Consider the following 18,918-nt stretch of genomic DNA (forward strand, 5'->3'; position numbering starts at 1 on the left):
AAAGGTAAAGAAATTGATTTTGAAAACATTTGATTGAAAAGATATGATTTGAAAAGATTTGATTTTGAAAACTTTGAAAACTTGAAAAAAAATTGATTTTGAAAACAAAATCTTCCCCTAGCACCATCCTGGCGTTAAACGCCCAGAATGGTATACATTCTGGCGTTAACGCCCAAAATGCTACCTCTTTGGGCGTTAAACGCCCAACCAGGTGCCCTGGCTAGCGTTTTAAACGCCAGTCTGCTTTCTTCACTGGGCATTTTTGAATGCTCAGCTTTTTCTGTATAATTCCTCTGCAGTATGTTCTGAATCTTCAATTCTTTGTATCATTGACTTGAAAAGACACAAATTAAAAATATTTTTGGATTTTTAATAATCAAAATGCAACAAGAATCAAATAACAATGCATGCAAGACACCAAACTTAGCAGTTTGTGTACTACTGACACTATATGAGACACAGAAACACTCAAGCCAAAAGAATTCAAAGATCAAAACAAAGAACTATATGCATGAATTCGAAAAATATAACAAAAACATGCATTTGACACCAAACTTAAGATGAGACACTAGACTAAAGCAAGAAACATCAAATATTTTTTTGTTTTTTTATGATTTTGCAAAATTTTTTTGGGTTTTTCGAAAATTAAGTGGGAAAAGGCATCAAAATCCTTGATGAGAATTCCAGGAATCAGTGCAATGCTAGTCTAAGACTCCGGTCCAGGAATTAGACATGGCTTCACAGCCAGCCAAGCTTTCAAGGAAAGCTTCGATCCAAAACACTAGACATGACCAAAGGTCAGCCAAATCTTAGCAGATCACTGCTCCAAGAGCAAAATTGATGAGAATCAACAAGCTCTTGTGGTGATAAGTTGAAACCTCGGTCCAATCAGATTAGACATGGCTTCTCAGCCAGCCAGATTTCAACAAATCATCATGAAACTCTAGAATTCATCTTCAAGAATTTCGAAAAAAATAAATACCTAATCTAAGCAACAAGATGAACCGTCAGTTGTCCAAACTAGAACAATCCCAGGCATTGTTACCAAAAGCTTGCTCAAAACTTGAACAATCCCCGGCAACGGCGCCAAAAACTTGGTGCGCGAAATTGTGAACAATACTTTTTCACAACTCTCATAATCCCCGGTAATGGCTCCAAAAACGTGGTAGCTCAATACCATGGCATTACACAACTTCGCACAACTAACCAGCAAGTGCACTGGGTCGTCCAAGTAATACCTTACGTGAGTAAGGGTCGATCCCACGGAGATTGTTAGCATTGAAGCAAGCTATGGTCCATCTTGTAAATCTTAGTCAGCAACTCAAATGTATATGATGATGAACGAAAATAACATATAAGATAAAGATAGTGATACTTATGTATATCATTGGTGTAAGAGCTTCAGACAAGTGTATGAAGATGCCTTCCCTTCCGTCTCTCTGCTATCCTACTGCCTTCATCCAATCCTTTCTTACTCCTTTCCATGGCAAGCTCGTGTAGGGTTTCACTGTTGTCAGCAGCTACCTCCCATCCGCGCAGTGAAAGCTAATGCACGCACTCTGTCACAGTGCTGTCAATCACCGGTTTGGTTCCCTCCCCTACCGGAATAGAATCACTCTTTTGTGTCTGTCACTAACGCCCAGTAGGTTACAGGTTTGAAGCACGTCACAGTCATTCAATCATTGAATCCTACTCAGAATACCACAGACAAGGTTAGACCTTCCGGATTCTCTTGAATGCTGCCATCAGTTCTTGCCTACCAGAAGATTCTGATCTCACGGAATGGTTGGCTCGTTTGTCAGGCGAGCACTCGGTTGTCAGGCGATCAACCATGCATCGTGCAATCAGGAATCCAAGAGATATTCACTAAGCCTCAGATGCTTGTAGAACAAGAATGGTTGTCAGTCACCTTGTTCATGGGTGAGAATGGTGATGGGCGTCAATCATCACCTTCATCATGTTGAAGAACAAGTGATATCTTGGATAAAGAACAAGCGGAATTGAATGGAAGAAATAGTAATTGCATTAATACTCGAGGTACAGCAGAGCTCCACACCTTAATCTATGGTGTGTAGAAACTCCACCGTTGAAAATACATAAGCACAGGGTCTAGGCATGGCCGAATGGCCAGCCTCCCAAAGGTCTAAGATAGCATAAAACAGAGATAGCTACCAAAAGTCCTAGATGTTCGCCTCCTAATACAATAGTAAAAGGTCCTACTTATAGAAAACTAGTACATAGATGAGTAAATGACATAAAAATCCACTTCCGGGCCCACTTGGTGTGTGTTTGGGCTGAGCAATGAAGAAATTTCGTGTAGAGACTCTCCTTGGAGTTAAACGCCAGCTTTAGTGCCAGTTTGGGCGTTTAACTCCCAATTAGGTGCCAGTTCCGGCGTTTAACGCTGGAATTTCTTGAGGTGACTTTGAACGCCGGTTTGGGCCATCAAATCTTGGGCAAAGTATGGACTATTATATATTGCTGGAAAGCCCAGGATGTCTACTTTCTAACGCCGTTGAGAGCGCGCCAATTGGGCTTCTATAGCTCCAGAAAATCCACTTCGAGTGCAGGGAGGTCAGAATCCAACAGCATCTGCAGTCCTTTTGAGTCTCTGGATCAGATTTTTGCTCAGGTCCCTCAATTTCAGCCAGAAAATACCTGAAATCACAGAAAAATACACAAACTCATAGTAAAGTCCAGAAAAGTTAATTTTAACTAAAAACTAATAAAAATATACTAAAAACTAACTAGATCATACTAAAAATATACTAAAAACAATGCCAAAAAGTGTACAAATTATCCGCTCATCACACAGCTAACCAGTCTGGAGGCATCACCCATGGTTGATAGCTACATCCCATCCTCGCAGTGAAAGCTAATGCTCACGCACTCTGTCACAGTACGGCCAATCACCGGTTGGTTCCCTCCCCTACTGGAATAGAATCCCTCTTTTGCGTCTGTCACTAACGCCCAGCAGGTTACAGGTTTGAAGCACGTCACAGTCATTCATGAACGGAATCCTACTCGGAATACCACAGACAAGGTGAGACTTTCCGGATTCCCAGGATCCTACTCGGAACACCACAGACAAGGTTGGACTTTCCGGATCCAGATAAATGCCGCCATCTATCTAGCTTATACCACGAAGATTCTGTTGGGGAATCTAAGAGATACACATTCAAGCTTCTTTGCATGTAGAACGGAAGTGGTTGTCATCACGCACGTTCATAAGTGAGAATGATAATGAGGGTTATCTAACTCATCAATTCATCAGTTCTTGGGTACGAATGAATATCTTGGAATAAGAATAAAAGAGATTTGAATAAAAGAAAATAGAACTTCATTAATCTTTGAGGTACAGCAGAGCTCCACACCCTTAATCTATGGTGTGCAGAAACTCCACCGTTGAAAATACATAAGTGAAAGAGGTTCAGGCATGGCCGAATGGCCAGCCCCCTAAACGTGATCAATGATCTCCTAAGATGAAGAATAAACAAAACTGAGACCAAAGATGAGACCAAAGATGTCTAATACAATAGATAAATGTCCTATATATACTAGACTAGCTCCTAGGGTTTACATGAGAAAGTAATTGATGCATAAATCCACTTCCGGGGCCCACTTGGTGTGTGCTTGGGCTGAGCTTGATCATCCACGAGCTGAGGCTTCTCTTGGAGTTGAATTTCGAGTTATTATGTGTTTTGGGCGTTCAACTCCGGATCATGACGTTTTTCTGGCGTTTAACTCCAGAAAGGAGCGTGTACTTGGCGTTCAACGCCAAGTTGCGTCCTCATTCTTCGAATAAAGTATGGACTATATATATTGCTGGAAAGCCCTGGATGTCTACTTTCCAACGCCGTTGAGAGCGCGCCATTTAGAGTTCTGTAGCTCCAGAAAATCCATTTCGAGTGCAGGGAGGTCAGAATCCAACAGCATCAGCAGTCCTTTTGTCAGCCTTTATCAGAGTTTTGCTCAAATCCCTCAATTTCAGTCAGAATTTACCTGAAATCACAGAAAAATACACAAACTCATAGTAAAGTCCAGAAATGTGAATTTAACATAAAAACTAATGAAAACATCCCTAAAAGTAGCTTAAACTTACTAAAAACTATATAAAAACAATGCCAAAAAGCGTATAAATTATCCGCTCATCACAACACCAAACTTAAATTGTTGCTTGTCCCCAAGCAACTGAAAATCAAATAGGATAAAAAGATGAGAATATACTATAAAGTCCAAAATATCAATGAATATTAATTTAATTAGATGAGCGGGACTTGTAGCTTTTTGCTTCTGAACAGTTTTGGCATCTCACTTTTTCCTTTGAAGTTTAGAATGATTGGCTTCTCTAGGAACTTAGAATTTCGGATAGTGTTATTGACTTTCCTAGTTAAGCATGTTGATTCTTGAACACAGCTACTTTTGAGTCTTGGCTGTGGCCCTAAGCACTTTGTTTTCCAGTATTACCACCGGATACATAATGCCACAGACACATACTGGGTTTTTCAGATTGTGACTCAGCTTTGCTAGAGTCCCCAGTTAGTGGTGTCCAGAGCTCTTAGGCACACTCTTTTGCTTTGGATCACGACTTTAACCACTCAGTCTCAAGCTTTTCGCTTGGACCTTCATGACACAAGCACATGGTTAGGGACAGCTTGACTTAGCCGCTTAGGCCTGGATTTAATTTCCTTGGGCCCTCCTATCCATTGATGCTCAAAGCCTTGGATCCTTTTTACCCTTGCCTTTTGGTTTTAAGGGCTATTGGCTTTTTCTACTGCTCCTTCTTTTTCTATATACTCTTTTTAGCTCCATTTTTTTTTCGAATGCTTCTTCTTTTTCACTGCTTTTTCTTGCTTCAAGAATCAATTTCATGATGTTTTTCAGATCATCAATAACATTTCTCTTTGTTCATCATTCTTTCAAGAACCAACAATTTTAACACTCATAAACAACAAGATCAAAAGACATATGCACTGTTCATTCATTCATTCAGAAAACAAAAGCATTGTCACCACATCAATATAATTAAACTAAATTCAATAATAATTTCGAAAATTATGTACTTCTTGTTCTTTTGAATTAAAACATTTTTCTTTTAAGAGAGGTGAAGGACTAATGGATTTTATTCATAGCTTTAAGGCATGGTTACATACTAATGATCATGAAGTAGAGACACAAAAACATAGATAAAAACAATAATTAAAAACCGAAAGCAGAAAGAAATAAAGAACAAGGAATGAGTCCACCTTTTAGTGGCGTCTTCTTCTTGAAGGACCCATGATATTCTTTAACTCTTCTATGTCCCTTCCTTGCCTTTGTTGCTCCTCCCTCATTGCTCTTTGGTCTTCTCTTATTTCTTGGAGAATGATGGAGTGCTCATGATGTTCCACCCTTAGTTGTTCAACATTATGGCTCAAATCTTCTAAGGAGGTGTTGAGTTGCTCCCAATAGTTGTTGGGAGGGAAGTGCATTCCTTGAGGCATCTCAGGAATTTGTTGATGATGGACTTCCTCATGCACTTCTTGAGGACCGTGAGGTGCTTCCCTTGCTTGCTCCATCCTTTTCTTGGTGATGGGCTTGTCTTCTTCAATTGAGACATCTCCTTCTATGATGACTCCAGCTGAGTAACATAGATGACATATGAGGTGGGGGAAGGCAAGCCGTGCCATGTATGAAGGCTTGTCAGCTATTTTGTAGAGTTCATTAGAGATGACCTCATGAACTTCCACCTCCTCTCCAATCATGATGCTATGAATCATGATGGCCCGATCCACAGTAACTTCAGATCGGTTGCTTGTAGGGATGATGGATCTTTGAATGAACTCCAACCATCCTCTAGCTACAGGCTTGAGGTCCAGTCTTCTTAGTTGGACTGGCTTGCCTTTGGAGTCTACTCTCCATTGGGCGCCTTCCACACATATGTCCCTAAGGACTTGGTCCAACCTTTGGTTAAAGTTGACCCTTCTTGTGTAGGGGCGTTCATCACCTTGCATCATGGGTAAGTGAAACGCCAACCTCACATTTTCCGGACTAAAATCCAAGTATTTTCCCCTAACCATTGTGAGATAATTCTTTGGGCTTGGGTTCATACTTTGGTCATGGTTCCTAGTGATCCATGCATTGGCATAGAACTCTTGAACCATCAATAATCCGACTTGTTGCATGGGGTTGGTTATGACTTCCCACCCTCTTCTTTGAATTTCATGTCGGATTTCCGGATACTCATTCTTCTTGAGCTTGAAAGGGACCTCAGGGATCACTTTCTTCTTTGCCACAACATCATAGAAGTGGTCTTGATGGCTCTTGGAGATGAATCTCTCCTTCTCCCATGACTCGGAAGTGGAAGCTTTTGCCTTCCCTTTCCCTTTTCTTGAGGAAACTCCGGTCTTGGGTGCCATTGATGGTGAATGAAAAACAAAAAGCTTAGGCTTTTTACCACACCAAACTTAAATTTTGCTCGTCCTCGAGCAAGAAAAGAAAAGAAGAGTAGAAGAAGAAGAAGAAAATATGGTAGAGAGGGAGAAGAGAGGGTTCGGCTATGTGGGAGAATTTGGGGTTGTGTTGTGTGAAAATGTAAAAGAAAAGAAGGGTATTTATAGGGAGAGGGAGGGTTGGTTTTCGGCCATGTTGGGTGGGAAAGGGTGGGAAATTGAATTTGAATGTAATGGAGGTAGGTGGGGTTTATGGGGAAGAGGGGTTGATGTGAATGGTGAATGGGGTAATTGGGAAGAGGAATTGAGGTGATAGGTGAAGGTTTTTGGGAAGTGTGACATTGAGAATGAGATTTGGATTAGGAAAGTGTGGTTAGGATTAGAAGAAAAGGTAGGTGGGGATCCTGTGGGGTTCACAGATCCTGAGGTGGGGATCCTGTGGGGTCCACAGATCCTGAGGTGAAAAGAAATACCATTCCTTCACCCTATAGGCATGTAACATGCCTTCATGCAACATTCTGGCGTTCAAACGCCCATTGATGCTAGTTCTGGGCGTTAAACGCCCATGTTATGCATGTTTCTGGCGTTGAACGCCAGTTTCATGCTTGTTTCTGGCGTTCAGCGCCAGATTGTCCTCTGTGTGCGCAACCTGGCGTTTAACGCCAGGTTGTTGCTTGTTTTGGGCGTTGAACGCCAGAAAGATGCTCTGTTCTGGCGTTGAACGCCAGAAAGATGCTCCTTCTGGGCGTTGAACGCCAGCCTGTGCATCCTCCAGGGTGAAAAATTTTTTTTCTTCTGTTTTTGATTCTGTTTTTAATTTTTTTGATTTTTTCGTGACTCCTCATGATCATGTACCTAATTAAACACAGAAATAACAAAGAAACAAAATAAAATAAAATTAGATAAATAAAATTGGGTTGCCTCCCAACAAGCGCTTCTTTAATGTCAATAGCTTGACAGTGGCTCTCATGGAGCCACAAGGTGATCAGGTCAACTTAAGTGTGGTATTTCCAACACCAAACTTAGAGTTTGGATATGGGGTTTGGACACCAAACTTAGAGTTTGGTTGTGGCCTCACAACACCAAACTTAGAGTTTGACTGTGTGGGCTCTTCTTGACTCTGAACTGAGAGAAGCTCTTCATGCTTACTCTCTTTTGTCACAGAGGGATGGCCATGTGCCTGAAACACAAGGTAGTCCCCATTCAATTGAAGTACTAACTCACCTCTGTTGACATCTATCACAGCTCCTGCTGTGGCTAGGAAAGGTCTTCCTAGAATGATGCATTCATCATCTTCCTTCCTAGTGTCTAGGATTATGAAATCAGTAGGGATGTAAAGGCCTTCAACCTTTACTAGAACGTCCTCTACTAACCCATAAGCTTGTCTTATGGACTTATCTGCCAATTGTAATGAGAACAAGGCAGGTTGTACCTCAATAATTCCCAGCTTCTCCATGACAGAGAGTGGCATTAGATTTATCCCTGACCCCAGATCACATAGAGCTTTTTCAAAGCTCATGGTGCCAATGGTACAAGGTATTAAGAACTTGCCAGGATCTTGCTTCTTTTGAGGTAGAGTTCTCTGAATCCAAGTATCTAGTTCACTGATGAGCAAGGGAGGTTCACTTTCCCAAGTCTCATTACCAAACAGCTTGGCATTCAGCTTCATGATAGCTCCTAAATATAGAGCAGCTCGCTCTCCAGTCATATCTTCATCCTCTTCAGAGGATGAATATTCTTCAGAGCTCATGAATGGCAGAAGGAGATTTAAAGGAATCTCTATGGTCTCTAGATGAGCCTCAGATTCCTCAGGATCCTTAATAGGAAACTCCTTCTTGCTTGAGGAACGTCCCAGGAGGTCTTCCTCCCTAGGATTTTCGTCCTCCTCCTCCCTTGTGCATTCGGCCACTTTGATTAAATCAATGGCCTTGCACTCTCCTTTTGGATTCTCTTCTGTATTGCTTGGGAGAGTACTGGGAGGAGTTTCAATAACTTTCTTACTCAGCTGGCCCACTTGTGCCTCCAAATTTTTAATGGAGGATCTTGTTTCATTCATGAAACTGAAAGTGGCCTTTGACAGATCAGAGACTATATTGGCTAAATTAGAATTATTTTGTTCAGAGTTCTCTGTCTGTTGCTGAGAAGATGATGGATATGGCTTATTATTATTCAGCCTATTGCGTCCACCATTGTTAAAACCTTGTTGAGGTTTTTGTTGATCCTTCCATGAGAAATTTGGATGATTTCTCCATGATGAGTTATAGGTGTTTCCATAAGGTTCACCCATGTAATTAACCTCTGCCATGGCAGGGTTCTCAGGATCATAAGCTTCTTCAGAAGCTGCCTCTCTAGTATTGTTGGATGCATGTTGCAATCCATTCAGATTTTGAGAGATCATGTTGACCTGTTGAGTCAACACCTTGTTCTGAGCCAGTATGGCATTCAGAGCATCAATTTCAAGAACTCCTTTCTTCTGAGGTACCCCATTATTCACGGAATTCCTCTCAGAGGTGTACATGAACTGGTTGTTTGCAACCATGTCAATGAGTTCCTGAGCCTCTTCAGGCATTTTCTTCAGGTGAATAGATCCACCTGCAGAATGATCCAATGACATTTTCGAAAATTCAGAGAGACCATAATAGAATATATCTAGTATGGTCCATTCTGAAAACATGTCAGATGGACATCTTTTGGTCAGCTGCTTGTATCTTTCCCAAGCTTCATAGAGGGATTCACCATCTTTTTTGTTTGAAGGTTTGAACATCCACTCTCAGCTTGCTCAGCTTTTGAGGAGGAAAGAATTTGTCCAAAAAGGCAGTGACCAGCTTATCCCATGAGTCCAGGCTATCCTTGGGTTGTGAATCCAACCATACTCTAGCTCTGTCTCTTACAGCAAAAGGGAAAAGCAAGAGTCTGTAGACTTCAGCAGATTTGGTATCCCTAGAGTGTTAATTAGTGATGGGGGCACTCATTTCTGCAATAAACAGCTTTATGCTGCTCTGGTTCGTTATGGAGTTAACCACAGGGTGGCTACTCCATATCATCCACAAACTAATGGGCAAGCTGAAGTCTCAAATAGAGAACTCAAAAGAATCCTAGAACGGACTGTAATTAACCGTAGAAAGGATTGGGCAAGAAGCTTGGATGATGCTCTATGGGCATACAGAACAGCATTTAAGACCCCCATAGGGACCTCTCCATACCAGCTAGTGTATGGAAAGGCGTGTCACTTGCCAGTGGAACTGGAACACAAGGCCTACTGGGCAACCAGATTCCTGAACCTTGATGCCAAGTTAGCTGGAGAAAGACGATTACTCCAGTTAAATGAGCTAGAGGAATTTAGACTCAATGCTTTCGAAAATGCAAAAATTTACAAAGAGAAAGCAAAAAGATGGCATGATAAGAAATTGTCATCCAGAGTCTTCGAGCCAGGACAGAAAGTTCTGTTATTTAATTCAAGGCTCAAATTATTCCCTGGGAAATTAAAATCCCGGTGGAGAGGTCCATATGTAATCACAAGCGTATCACCATATGGATACATAGAACTTCAGGATGGTGACTCTAACAAAAAGTTCATTGTTAATGGACAAAGAGTCAAACACTATCTTGAAGGAAATTTTGAGCAAGAATGCTCAAAACTGAGACTTGATTAGAGCTCAGTAGTAGTCCAGCTAAAGACAATAAAGAAGCGCTTGCTGGGAGGCAACCCAGCCATTTACAAAGTTTATTTATTAATTAAATAAATTTTCTTTTTTTACAGGTTTATGTCCAAGTATCTCCAAGGTAAAATAGCAATTGGTTGGATTCACAGAGTTATAAAAGAAATTGGAAGCTTACTGGCATGAAAAAGCCAGTAAGAAACACTTTGGGCGTTGAACGCCCAAAAGAAGCACCCACTGGGCGTTCAACGCCAGTAAGGGTAGCTTTCTGGGCGTTAAACGCCAGAAAGGAGCATCCTCTGGGCGTTAAACGCCAGAAAGATGCATCAACTGGGCGTGAACGCCCAGGAGAAGCAACATGTGGGCGTTAAACGCCCAAACCATGCAGCAGTTGGGCGTTTAACGCCAGGATGGTGGGGAGGAGGTACAATTCGTTTTTCTTCATAATTTTTCAAAATTTTTATGTTTCAATTCATGATTTCTTGCATAAACATATTTCAAATTATCACTTTCAATTCCAAAAGTTTTTATCCTAATTTCTAAAATCCCTTTTTCAAAAATATCAAATGTATCTTAATTCATAAACACAAATCTTTTTCCAATCCAATTCTTTTTCAAATATTTTTAATTTTTTCTCATATCTTTTTCAACTCATCTTATCTTTATTTGAAAATGCCTTTCCTTCTACTCCTCTCCTTTCCTTTCTTTTGCTTGAGGACAAGCAAACCTCTAAGTTTGGTGTGATTTGCCATGATCACTGAGTTAAAACTCATTAAGATCATGGCACCTAAGAGAACAGGAAGAGCAAGGATGTGAACTTAAGGGAGCTGAAGCGTCAGAAATTAATTCTTGAAGGCACCCCACAGACTAGAGGAACATCCACTTCCCAAAATACAGGTTGTTAAGTTCTAATTCCAGCTTTAACTCTGTGATAGTATTATTATAGGATTTTACCTTAGAAATTATATAGTAGTAGTAGTAATTAGTATGACTGCTCTTTTCAAGTTGTTTGTCTTTGTATGACTTTATTCAATAATTGTCCTTATTTGAAGTCACAGATCTGCAAGAACTCAGTTAAAAACTGGTAAGGATCTTCAGATGGAAGTCCATAAAACTTGCAGTTTTGTTGCATTAGAGCAACTAGTTGAGGCTTAAGCTCAAAGTTATTGGCTCCAATGGCAGGAATGGAGATGCTTCTTCCATCAAACTTGGACGTTGGCTTAGTGAAGTCACCAAGCATTCTCCTTGCATTATTATTATTATTTTCAGCTGCCATCTCTTTCTCTTGTTCGAAATTTTCTAAAAGGTTACTTCTGGATTGTTGTAATTTAGCTTCTCTTAATTTTCTCTTCAGAGTCTTTTCAGGTTCTGGATCAATTTCAACAAGAGTGCCTTTATCCTTGTTCCTGCTCATATGAAAGAGAAGAAAACAAGAAAAGAAAAAGGAAGCCTCTATGTCACAGTATAGAGATTCCTTTATGTTAGTAGAAGAAGAAAGGGGTAGAAGAAGAGGGGGAGACAAAGAATGTAATGTAAAGGAAGAAACACAACTGTGAGGATGGCAGAGATGTGAGATGAGATATTAGGATATGAATGAATAAATAGAATAAGATGGGGGAAGGATAATTTTCGAAAATTATTTTGAAAAAGAGTTAGTGATTTTCGAAAATTATAATTAAAATTTAAACATGAAACAATTAATTAATTAAAAAAAATTTTTTTTGAAAAAGAGAGAGATATTTTCGAAAATAGAAGAGGGAAAAGTAGTTAGGTGATTTTGAAAAAGATAAGAAACAAATAAAAAGTTAGTTAGTTGATTGAAAAAGATTTGAAATCAAAATTGAAAAAGATAAGAAGATAGCAAGTTAGATAAGATATTTTGAAATCAAATTTTGAAAAAGATAAAATTTTTGAAAAAGATCAAATAAAAGATAAAAAGATATATTTGAAAAAGATATTTTGAAAAAGATTTAATTTTAAAAAGTACTTAACTAACAAGAAACTACAAGATAAGATTCTAGAACTTAAAGATTGAACCTTTCTTAACAAGAAAGTAACAAACTTCAAATTTTTGAACCAATCACATTACTTGTTAGTTTATTTTCGAAAATATCAAATAAAGATAAGAAAAAGATTTTGAAAATATTTTGAAAAAGATTTTTGAAATTTTCGAAAAATAAAAAAAAATGAAAAAGATATGATTTTTGAAAAAGATTTTGAAAAGATAAGATTTTTAAAATTGAAATTTTGACTTGACTTGTAAGAAACAACTAATTTTGAAAATTTTTGACCAAGTCAACCCAAAATTTCGAAAATTGGAGGGAAATAAGGAAAAGATATTTTTTTGATTTTTGAATTTTTAAAGAAAAACACAAAAATGACCCAAAACATGAAAATTTTGGATCAAAACACAAGATGCATGCAAGAATGCTATGAATGTCAAGATGAACACCAAGAACACTATGAAGATCATGATGAACATCAAGAACATAATTTTGAAAAATTTTTGATGCAAAGAAAACATGCAAGACACCAAACTTAGAAATCTTTAATGCTTGGAAAATATGAATGCAAAAATGCACATGAAAAACAACAAACAACACAAAACAAAAAATCATCAAGATCAAACAAGAAGACTTGTCAAGAACAACTTGAAGATCATGAAGAACACTATGAATGCATGGGATTTTCGAAAAAAAAATGCAAGAAAAATTTTTAAAGCATGCAATTGACACCAAACTTAAAAATTAACATAAGATTCAAACAAGAAACACAAAATAATTTTTTTATTTTTATGATTTTCTAATTTTTTTGTATTTTTATTAATTTTTTCGAAAATAATGTTTTGAAAAACGAAAAATAAAAGAAATTTTTTTTTGAAAAAGATTTTTGAAAAGAAAAGTACCTAATCTGAGCAACAAGATGAACCGTCAGTTGTCCATACTCGAACAATCCCCGGCAACGGCGCCAAAAACTTGGTGGACGAAATTGTGATCACTTGTTATTTGTTTATAAAGGATGTATACTCTTATGGCACTGTTTATTTTCTTCACAACTCCGTTCAACTAACCAGCAAGTGTACTGGGTCGTCCAAGTAATAACCTTACGTGAGTAAGGGTCGAATCCACAGAGATTGTTGGTATGAAGCAAGCTATGGTCACCTTGTAAATCTCAGTTAGGCGGATTAAATATTGATTTATGGGTTTCGAAAATAGAAAGAAATAAATACTAAAAGGGATAGAAATACTTATGTAGATTCATTGGTAGGAATTTCAGATAAGCGGAATGGAGGTGCTGTAGAGCTCACGGACGCCTGCTCTCCTATTCCTTCTACTCAATCCTTCTTACTCCTTTCCATGGCAAGCTTTGTATAGGGGTTCACCATCAGCTGTGGCTACTTTCAATCCTCACGGGGAAATATCCTATGCGGCTGTCACTCGCACAGCTAACCAGTCTGGAGGCATCACCCATGGTTGATAGCTATATCCCATCCTCGCAGTGAAAGCTAATGCTCACGCACTCTGTCACAGTACGGCCAATCACCGGTTGGTTCCCTCCCCTACTGGAATAGAATCCCTCTTTTGCGTCTGTCACTAACGCCCAGCAGGTTACAGGTTTGAAGCACGTCACAGTCATTCATGAACGGAATCCTACTCGGAATACCACAGACAAGGTGAGACTTTCCGGATTCCCAGGATCCTACTCGGAACACCACAGACAAGGTTGGACTTTCCGGATCCAGATAAATACCGCCATCTATCTAGCTTATACCACGAAGATTCTGTTGGGGAATCTAAGAGATACACATTCAAGCTTCTTTGCATGTAGAACGGAAGTGGTTGTCAATCACGCACGTTCATAAGTGAGAATGATAATGAGGGTTATCTAACTCATCACATTCATCATGTTCTTGGGTACGAATGAATATCTTGGAATAAGAATAAAAGAGATTTGAATAAAAGAAAATAGAACTTCATTAATCTTTGAGGTACAGCAGAGCTCCACACCCTTAATCTATGGTGTGCAGAAACTCCACCGTTGAAAATACATAAGTGAAAGAGGTTCAGGCATGGCCGAATGGCCAGCCCCCTAAACGTGATCAATGATCTCCTAAGATGAAGAATAAAACAAAACTGAGACCAAAGATGAGACCAAAGATGTCTAATACAATAGATAAATGTCCTATATATACTAGACTAGCTCCTAGGGTTTACATGAGTAAGTAATTGATGCATAAATCCACTTCCGGGGCCCACTTGGTGTGTGCTTGGGCTGAGCTTGATCAATCCACGAGCTGAGGCTTCTCTTGGAGTTGAATTTCGAGTTATTATGTGTTTTGGGCGTTCAACTCCGGATCATGACGTTTTTCTGGCGTTTAACTCCAGAAAGGAGCGTGTACTTGGCGTTCAACGCCAAGTTGCGTCGTCATTCTTCGAATAAAGTATGGACTATTATATATTGCTGGAAAGCCCTGGATGTCTACTTTCCAACGCCGTTGAGAGCGCGCCATTTAGAGTTCTGTAGCTCCAGAAAATCCATTTCGAGTGCAGGGAGGTCAGAATCCAACAGCATCAGCAGTCCTTTTGTCAGCCTTTATCAGAGTTTTGCTCAAATCCCTCAATTTCAGTCAGAATTTACCTGAAATCACAGAAAAACACACAAACTCATAGTAAAGTCCAGAAATGTGAATTTAACATAAAAACTAATGAAAACATCCCTAAAAGTAGCTTAAACTTACTAAAAACTATATAAAAACAATGCCAAAAAGCGTATAAATTATCCGCTCATCAGTCACACACTAACGAGTGTTCCAATCTTTGCTATAGAATTATTTAATTATTATTTTGATTTGATCAAATAAATAATTATATTAATTCAAATGGAATATTATTATATTCTTTGCTAGCACCAAGAATATAATAATTATATGATAATTGAGAATATTAAATGAGATTTGAGAATAATTAGTTATTTTATAAATTTGGATGAGATCCTAACTGATTCTTTTTCAAATTGAGTTATGATATGATTCATAAATTTGAAGGATTCAGATTTAGAATTTCAAGATATGATTTAAATTTGAATAGAGAATCAAATTTAAAATCAATAACAAATCTCATACTATATATATGTATGCTAAGAGTAGAGAAAAGCGTTAGAGTAAAACCCAAAAATTTTATTTCTTTACCTCTACACACATAAACGTATGTGAGCCTGATTCTTGGAGAAGAATTTTATGACATGCAAAGAGTTGCAAGAGGTTTATTAATTTAGATCAGATGTCCATTGGTCAAGGAGTTGACAGCAAAGGTTGGTCGGTTTGGATACGCATAGAGTCTTCGTACAATCGAAGAAGAAAGTTTTTACTAAAGCGTCTAAAGGTATTTAGATCTGATCTACTATCTACTATAAATTACATTATTGGAATAAAATTTAAGCACAAAATAGATCTTAAGGATTACTTTCTTTTCTTCCGCTGCGTGTTGTGAACACATGGTAATCCTTCATCTTTGATATCAGAGGGAGCTGTGTATGTTTTTACATACTTTGGAGTTAGCAACAATTGTAGGTTGTACCGCAGAATATCACATCATTTTTGATTATTTTTTCAAGCAAGGACTACTGTCTTACCTTCTTTCTGTGATGCAATACCGTTATATGGTATTAAGTTGGCCCCTTTTAGAAAAATTATGGGATACTCTCCTCAACATCCAGTTTTGGTTGTAAGTGTATGGTTTATAGCAAGTATACAAGTTGATTTTTCTTTCGATTTTATGACAAAATATTACTAAAATGGGTGATTTGTGCACAATCTTTCTGTTTGAAATTTATTTTAGACATTGCTAGAGTTAGGGTCGGTGTAGAGGATGAGAGGAAATATGTGAAGGATGGCAAACTTATTGACATGTTTGTTATTCATATTGAGAATGACGTGTGTATTTTTCGATGTCCTTACTCTGCACTTAATATGTTTATATAAGCAATTTTTTTCTAAATAATTTGTATTTTCTCTGCAACTTAAAACTTAATATTTTTGTTCTTGGAGAGATGGTAGACTAAATCAAGAGTTTTGTGGCAGCGGATGAGCAGCAATTGCTAGTGGTTATTGTTAAATTTGCAAGAGTAAAGACTTTTTGAGGTATGTGAGGATTTGATCACTATCAAATGGTTATATCTTATTTTAGCTATCTTTACTAATTACTAAGACGTGATTCAATTAGAATTTTTTAATTTTTAAATTTTATGGTGTGATACTACATGTAATAGTAATTTTTTTGTTTTTAATTTTTAGGTTGTGATACTACATGTAGTGGTAATAAAATTATAAGTACTATGTTTTGTGCTTTAATATTTTTTATCATGTAAAATTGTGGCAATATTAAGAAACATGCTAGACAAATATAATAGTTTGGCAAAAAGTTTTCGCTATGCAAGAGATAGATACCAACAGAAAAATTGCACAAACATAAAGCTTAAGTTGATTAGTAAAAGGACTACAGATAGCAGGACATACAACTTGCCATTTGCATCTAAAGTGGCTGCATTGATTGTTAGCGATGTCAAACAACTAAGCAAAGATGGAGATATTATTATAAAGTCAAACTAAAAAGCTCCAACCGATTGATGTTTTTCACCCATCTTATTTAGCCTTGCAATATCCATTGTTGTTTTCGTATGGGGAGGATGGGTTTCATTTGGGTATTGTAACATCAAATTCTATCTTTGCTAAGCATACAAAGGAAAACAAAACAATCACTTTGCGACAATTCTTTGCTTTTCACCTACAGAAAAGGACGGGTGAATATCCGTTAATTCTAAGATCAAAGAGATTATTCCAACAGTTTTTAGTGGATGCCTACACAATGGTAGAATCAGAGAGATTAAAATTCTTTAGGTATAAACAACAACAGTTGAGGGTTGATAAATACAAATGTCTATATGAAAGTCTTATAAACAGAAATGTTGTAAGATCCAGAATTTTTGAAAAAATTTATTATAAATTAATTTTACATTCAATTATTTATTTATAGTTTTAGTTTCAAAAACTATTTTATTGAAGATAATTAAAGGCAGTTTTGATTAACTAAAATTGAAATAAATTAAGGTTTCTATTCAAACTTTATAATTATTGAGTATCTTTTTATTTACAATTTAGAGTTTTAGAATTTCAAAAATAATGAGAATTATATATGATTTAATTTAAATAATTGAGATTTTAGAATTTAATACTCTAATTTTTATAAATAAAGAAAATTAATTATATTATATTATATTTTAAATTATAATACTTATTTAGAAATAATTTGCAAGTTGATGAATAAACGGTATTTTCATATATAATTATTATTTGGTTAAATTAGGTTTTTAATTTACTACTTTACCCTCCAATTTTACTAATTTCCCTACATTATCCATAAAATTCCTAATTTCCACTTTTTTCCAAAAATTAAACCCTAACCCTAGTTGTTCACTCACACTCTTCCTCACTCAACACACACAACACACTCAACAGCAGCAATGGCTGCAATAATAAACAAAGAAACAAAGAAAGGAAAAAGAGGGAATGGGGAGAGCAGAGGAGAAGGGAGATCGGTGAGGGAAAAGAGAAGAGGGAGGAGCTGTGCCACCATCACCGAGCTTGGGCTCGTCCTTCATGCCCCGTCGCATCACCGCCCAGCCGCGTCTAGCCCACCACCAGTCGCTGCCATCGTGTGTTGCCATTGAAGGAGGAGGAGCACGAACTAGAGCCATGTAAGGGAGAAGCCTAGTGCGCGCAGAGGAGGAGAAGCCGCCACTATCGTTGCATCCTGCCGCCGCCGCCACTGCTGAGGTCGCCGTCGTCGCCATTGAAGCTGAAGAGAGAGAGAGAGAGAAAGAGAGAGTTCGCGAAGAGTGAGAGAGAGACGGTGGGAGATTGATGCGTGTGAGAGGAGGCGAGTCATCACTGTCACTGTCGTGTGTGGAGTTGCTGTCGTGCCCAGCCGCTGTCACGTGTGGAGTCGCCGCTGTTGGAGATGGGTGGCCGAGCCTCAGTCGCCGGAAAACCTCGCTGCCGTTGCCAGAAAAAACTGACAATAAGGGTTTTAAGTTTGGTTTGTGTTATTATGGATTTCAGGAAGATTATTGACGCTGCGTGATTGTTACAGTAGCTGTTGCCAGAGTTTTGGTCGCCGCTGTCGCTTGGAATGACTGCCGAGGCGGCCGCCAAATCGGTTCAGAAACCGCTGCTGTTTTGTTTTCTTATTATAGTAAGTATTTATGTTTCGAAAACTCCTACGTTAGTATTTTGTTATGTTTGGTTTAAGACACTGAGGTTTGGTGGCGTAGGTTCAAGTTTTAACTATTGTATGTCGCTTTTAAGTTGTTGAGGTTGCTGCGAGAGTGGTGAGGGGCTAAGGTTGCGGTTGTCGTCGATTTCGGGCTGAGAAAAATGAGTTTCGTTGACGCGTTTGGTCTATGGTTTCGACTTGTCGAGGTATGGCTTTTTTTAAAAAGCTATTTTATATTTTGGAATTGTTATAAATAGATATTGATGTGAAAATTATATTTTTTTGTGATTGTATAAGTCTTATGTATTGTTTGGCTATTTTGGATGAATATGATTGTTATTTGAATTAATTATTGACTGATTTTGCTAAACTGGTAGTTGCTGAATTAATTCCTTAAAGTTTTGAAAATGAGTTTGATTTGTAGAAAGTGATTTGATTTTGAATCAGTTTCATTGAGATATGAATTGTTGGAATTAGCTTGATTTTGAACTGATTCGGTATTGAACCCGTTGGAAAGGGTTGTGGAATGGTTTGGTTGGGATCCGAAAAGGGTGGCCA

This window comes from Arachis stenosperma, chromosome 1, assembly GCF_014773155.1.
Source record: "Arachis stenosperma cultivar V10309 chromosome 1, arast.V10309.gnm1.PFL2, whole genome shotgun sequence".
Taxonomy (NCBI): domain Eukaryota; kingdom Viridiplantae; phylum Streptophyta; class Magnoliopsida; order Fabales; family Fabaceae; genus Arachis; species Arachis stenosperma.